General features: G+C 36.8%; 1 pseudogene; it reads left to right on the top strand.

Annotated features, from left to right (window-relative positions):
* The window catches only part of LOC107673219 (unconventional myosin-Va-like), a 17,211-nt pseudogene that overhangs the window by 6,190 nt on the left and 4,808 nt on the right, over nt 1–6,213 (top strand).

Genomic DNA, 6,213 nt, shown 5'->3' with positions numbered 1-6,213 from the left:
TTTGGCGGAGGCGCGGAGAGCGCGCGAGCCGAAGCATTGCCAGTCACGACTAACCGATTCATGATTTATTAGAGATTTAATTATCGAATGGCGAATTCGGAAATAATCGCGTTAGTACATTCGGCAGGTAATTATACAATAATAATATTAAAATAGAGGGCCAAATCGGCTGCCAGGCGACCGGGAATGGTCCCCGTTCTCCCGATGGCCAGTCCGCGCCTGATTTCCACAGACTCGCAGAACGTGCAGGATTCATATAGTATTTTCGCGGCTTAATATTCATAGACACTAGTCCATATCGCGTTTTGATTCAAGTGTACTGACCTACTTTTGATTTATTCGTCCAAAATGTGGCATATTCCGTCCGCGTTATAGGCTATAGGAATTCAGTTTTTATGACTGATTCTACGAACCAGTCTGTTTTTCCGCATCGCGGAAATTATAGGGCCGTATGTCTCAGAGTAGTCAGTGCAATTTGGGAAAAAAATCAATTAAATCTGTATGTAGATGTGTGTAAATATTCAAATGTAATCCCCTTTGTAATCGTTAACATTTTCATACGTAACTGTAATTTAATTACACATTTTTTCTTAGTAACTGTAACTGATTACAGTTACATTTATTTTGTAATTAAATTACGTAACGCCGTTACATGTAACTAGTTACTCCCCAACACTGTGTATGATTCAACATGTCTTGATATAAGTATCGCCACCTGCTGTTCAGTTCATGAACATCTTGGATTCTTTGAGAGGATTTTTACTCTGGTGGGTTGGAACCCAAAACATGGATTGGTCATGGATTAGTGTTAAATGCAAGTTACCAGTTGAGAACCACTGGTCTAGAGTGTAATTGGCACAAGTAGCATATCGCTCTGTTATAAAGGCTCTCTTGTTTTCTCACAGTTTGCCTTACTGGTTGAGCTCTTCCAGGATGAGGAAACACCTGCAGCTCTGAGCACCACAGCACCATCTGGTCGTGCAAAGTTTGGACGGTCCAGCCAGTCTTTTAGGGAGCACAAGAAGTCGGTTGGACTGCAGGTTAGAGTTGACCAACAAAGCCAAGATTCATCTCTGTTATTCATTCTCCTCTGAACTGTTGATACAGAAAGGCTCTGAAAGTAAAACCCCATTTATTTCCATTAATGGATTATACTAATAACAATAAACCTTTTAAAGGGATAGTTCACCCAAAAATGAAAATTTAGTCATTAATTACTTACCCTCATGTCGTTCCAAACCCGTAAGTTTCAACTTTCGTTCATCTCCGGAACACAAATTAAGATATTTTTGATGAATTCCGAGAGCACTCTGACCCTCCCATAGACAGCAAGGATCCTTACACGATCAAGGTCCAAAAACATAGCAAGGAGATCGTTAAAATAGTCCATGTGACATCAGTGGTTCAACTGTAATGTTATAAAGCTACAAGAATACTTTTTGTGTGCAAAGAAAACAAAAATAATGACTTTATTCAACAATTCGTCTCCTCCGCGTCACCCTATAGCGCCATTTTGGGGAGCATCACATACGCACCGTATGCGGATACGCTGTTTACGTTGTTGACGCTTTGATCTGAACGTAAACAACGTATCCGCTTACAAATGTTGCATACGTTGTCTACGTATGTGAAACTATCCAAAATGGCGCTATAGGGTGACGCGGAGGAGATGAATTGTTGAATAAAGTCGTTATGTTTTCTTTGCGCACAAAAAGTATTCTTGTAGCTTTATAACATTACTGTTGAACCACTGATGTCACATGGATTATTTTAACGATGTCCTTGCAACATTTCTGGACCTTGATCATGTTAAGATCCTTGCTGTTTATGCGAGGGTCAGAGATTCCATCAAAAATATCTTAATTTGTGTTCCAAAGATGAACGAAGGTCTTACAGGTTTGGAATGACATGAGGGTAAGTAATTAATGACAGAATTTTCATATTTGGGTGAACTATCCCTTTAAGGCAGACTGACTGTGAGCTCAGATGTTATATTAAAAACAACAAAACAGTTTAAATTAATAGTCAAATATATTCAAATGTTTGGGTGAGATTTAAAAAAAATAATACTTCTATGTAGCAAGAACGCATTAAATTGTTCCGAAGTGACAATAAAGACTTTTACATTGTTACAAAAAATATTTCACATAAATGCTGTTCTTTTGACCTTTCTATTCATGAAAGAATCCTGAAGAAATGCATCACTACCTTTTCTACCTTGATAAGAAATGTTTCTTGAGCACCAAATCAGCATATTAAATTACATTTTAAAAATATATTACAATTGAAACAAATATTTTTAATAATACAGTTTTACAATATTACTGTTTTTACTGTATTTTTTTATCAAATAAACATGCACCCTTGATGAGCATAAGAGACTAATTGACTTAAATCTTACTGGCTCCAAACTTTCTAAAGCATTGTTTTGTTTTGTCCTTAAAGTCAATGATAATAAATTTGAAGTTTTATTTTGTTTCATTGTATTTGATTCCATTATGTCATTAGCAATGCATTATGGAATTGTAGTTCATTGTCTCAGTCTTGACAGTCTTGTACCTTTGTCTTTTTCCCTAATTTTCATATACTATTCTTCTATAAATCATGGAGAACATGAATGGGGAAAAATGCTTCCATAACCAATGCTGCTGAAAATGTGGGAAAAGTGGGCGGATGCTGTTGTGCTCTATTGAAACAGATATTATCCACCCAGATCTTTTCACAGAAAATCACAGTGTCTTTTGTCTGATGCTTTTGTTCCTCCTGTTTAAAGTTCCGGAACTCTCTGCACCTGCTTATGGACACACTGAACGCCACCACCCCACACTATGTGCGCTGTGTCAAACCAAATGATGTTAAAGCCCCCTTCATGTCAGTAAGCTGATTTCAGACATAATCCACTATTATGTAATATGGGTCACTATAGTGTCTTCTCTTTCTGTCTGTAGGATGGACCCCCATCGAGCCGTTCAGCAGCTCAGAGCGTGTGGAGTCCTCGAGACCATTCGCATCTCAGCCACAGGCTTCCCTTCCAGGTGCTAATTCAATAACTCACATGTCTTCCCAGTGTCCCTTCTGCTTGGAATCTGATTGGCTGCGACCAATTCAAGGGAACCAATCAGATGTGACTAACTCAAAAGAACCAATCAAAAAATTTTGAACTGGTGATCTTACAACAGAATACTCATTATTCTTATTCAAGTTTAAAACTACTTTAGATCTGCAAAAATTCTGCTAACTGCCTTAACTGATTTGGAATCTGTTTGCGTTTTAATACATCTTTATCTCCCTCTGGTCAGGTGGACTTATCAAGAGTTCTTCAGCCGCTATCGTGTTCTAATGAGGCAGAAAGAAATCCTCTCAGACAGGAAGTTGACCTGCCAGAGTGTTCTAGAACGGCTTGTGCAGGTATCACACTTCTCTTTGTAAACATAAGCAGAAGTTTTTGTACTTTCTCTTTACAAAGAGCATGTATCCTGCAAAAAAAAGAACTACCTAGGCTGGTTTAAGATGGTCTAAGCTGGTTTAAGCTTATCTCTCAGTCAAAAAGTGCCCATAACCCCTCTAAACCATGACCATGCTCAGACACCTACAAACCAGTTTAGGTTGGTTTAAGATTTTAAACAGTCTAATGTTACTTTGTCCCCCCTCTGCAGAACAAAGATAAATACCAGTTCGGAAAAACAAAGATCTTCTTCCGGGCTGGACAGGTGGCTTACCTGGAAAAACTGAGGGCAGACAAACTCCGTACGGCCTGCATCCACATCCAAAAAACTATCCGTTGCTGGCTCGCCCGCAAGAAATACCTGCGTATTCGCCAAGCAGCCATTACCTTGCAAAGATACGCGAGAGGACACCAGGCTCGATGGTGCGTCACACTCAAATGTTGTAGATTAACTTTGTGACATGAATCAAATGTAAATTGAGACGAATTGTAATTCAGTTATAGGTTGGAAACTAAACTAACAGTGTGTTTTATCTACCCTCGTTTAGCTTGTGCAAGACATTGAGAAGGACGCGGGCCGCAGTGATCTTCCAGAAGTACACACGCATGTGGGCAGCCAGACGACAGTTCCTGCGACAGAAAGCAGCAGCGGCTCTCATTCAGAGGTTAATGCGCGGCTATACAGCCAGACTGGAGTACAAACGGGTACGCAGACAAGTTTTTGTGGTGTAGCAAAGCAGTTAAATATAGGCTTGTAATCACAAATTTAAAAATATATAAATAAATAATAGTTTTAACATTTTTGAATTTATTATCTACTGCAGTTTCCCTCTTAAAATTCTACAATTATATATAAAATTGTTTTATAATTGATACACTATCAGTCAAAAGTTTTTGAACAGTAAGATTTTTTATGCTTTTTAAAGAAGTCTCTTCTGCTCACCGAGCCTGCATTTATTTGATCCAAAGTACAGCAAAAACAGTAAAGTTTTTAAATATTTTTACTATTTGATATATATTGTTTTATAAATAAATGTAATTTATTCCTTTTATCAAAGCTACATTTTCAGCATCATTACTCCAGTCTTCAGTGTCACATGATCCTTCAGAAATCATTCTGATATACTGATTTGTTGTTCAAGAAACATTTTTTTAAATTAAAATGTCAATATTTAAAACAGTAGAGTACTTTTTTTTTTCAGGATTCTTCAATGAATAGAAATATACAAAGATCAGCATTTATCTGAAATAAAAACCTTTTTTAACATTATACACTATACCATTCAAAAGCTTGGAGTCAGTATAATTTTGACTTTTAATTAATTTTTACTTTATTTTTAAGTTAATACTTTTGTTTAGCAAGGATGCTTTAAATTGATCAAAAGTGATGATAAAGACATTTATAATGTTACAAAAGATTTCTATTTCAGATAAATGCTGAACTTTCTATTAATCAAAAAACCTGAAAAAAATCTACTCGGCTGTTTTCAATGTAATAATAATAATAAATGTTTTTTGAGCAGCAAATCACAATATTAGAATGACTAGTAAAGGATCATGTGACTGGAGTAATGATGCTAAAATTCAGCTTTGAAATCACAGGAATAAATGACATTTTAAAATATATTCAGTTAGAAAACATTAGTTATTTTAAATCGTAAAAATATTTCAAGATATTATTGTTTTTGATGTACTTTGGATCAAATAAATGCAGGCTTGGTGAGCAGAAGCAGAAGACGTTAAAAAACAATAAAAATCACTGTTTAAAAACTTTTGAATGGTAGTGTATATTATATATTATACTTTTATAATAATTATATATAAAAGTTTTTTAATTAAATTAGAGTTTGATTTTCAGCCAAAGAGATCAGCTGTTTTCTAACATTTTTTGTTTTATGAAATTTCCAGCTCAAAAGCTCACATGAAATAAATTGACCTTATTTAAAACTAGTGCCATTCTAGTATATCTTCCCAAGATTCCCAGTCAAATTCTCTCTACACTGTTTCAATCAGGAATGTTACATTATGGAAGTAACATGGGTTGCAAATGCTTTCATGTTGGATTGGGGATGAAAGCAACTTTTATAGAGCTTGTCATCTTGTTTTCTTGTACAGTTGGTGTGTGAACACAAGGCTTTACTGATCCAGCGCTGGGTGCGTGGCTTCCTGGCCCGCTGGCGTTTCCGTCGCATCAAGCGGGCTGTGGTGTATCTGCAGTGTTGCGTGCGCAGGATGCTGGCCCGTCGAGAGCTCAAGAAACTCAAGATTGAAGCCAGATCAGTCGAGCACTACAAGAAGCTCAACTTCGGCATGGAGAACAAGATCATGCAGCTGCAGAGGAAACTGGATGAGCAGGTATCCTTCGTCTCTTTTATCGTCATCTGTCTTGATATATAATGAGTAACCCATGTATGAATTACAGAATGTTTGTATGCATCATTAGCATAAGGAGAACCGAGAGCTTTCCGAGCAAATTAGACACATGGAGAGCCACAGTGCCACAGAGTTGGAGAAGTTGCACCTGCAGCTCAAGACTCTTCAAGATGCGGAAGAGGAGTCCCGTCACCGAGGAGACCTGGTGACATCATTACAGGAGGAGCTGGAATTGGTCTGTCAGGAGCTGGAGAAGAACAAAGAGGTTTTATTTATTTGTTTTCTTGAAATGAATATATTTTTTATTATTTACTTAGAATAGTGTGTGATTTTAATATCATCATTTAGTGACCAAAAAAAACTCTGTCACCTCAAATTTTTTGAACAGTAGTATA

Source organism: Sinocyclocheilus anshuiensis, unplaced genomic scaffold (assembly GCF_001515605.1).
Source record: "Sinocyclocheilus anshuiensis isolate Anshui unplaced genomic scaffold, SAMN03320099.WGS_v1.1 scaffold68, whole genome shotgun sequence".
Lineage (NCBI taxonomy): Eukaryota > Metazoa > Chordata > Actinopteri > Cypriniformes > Cyprinidae > Sinocyclocheilus > Sinocyclocheilus anshuiensis.
This window is presented reverse-complemented; position numbering and strand designations above follow the sequence as displayed.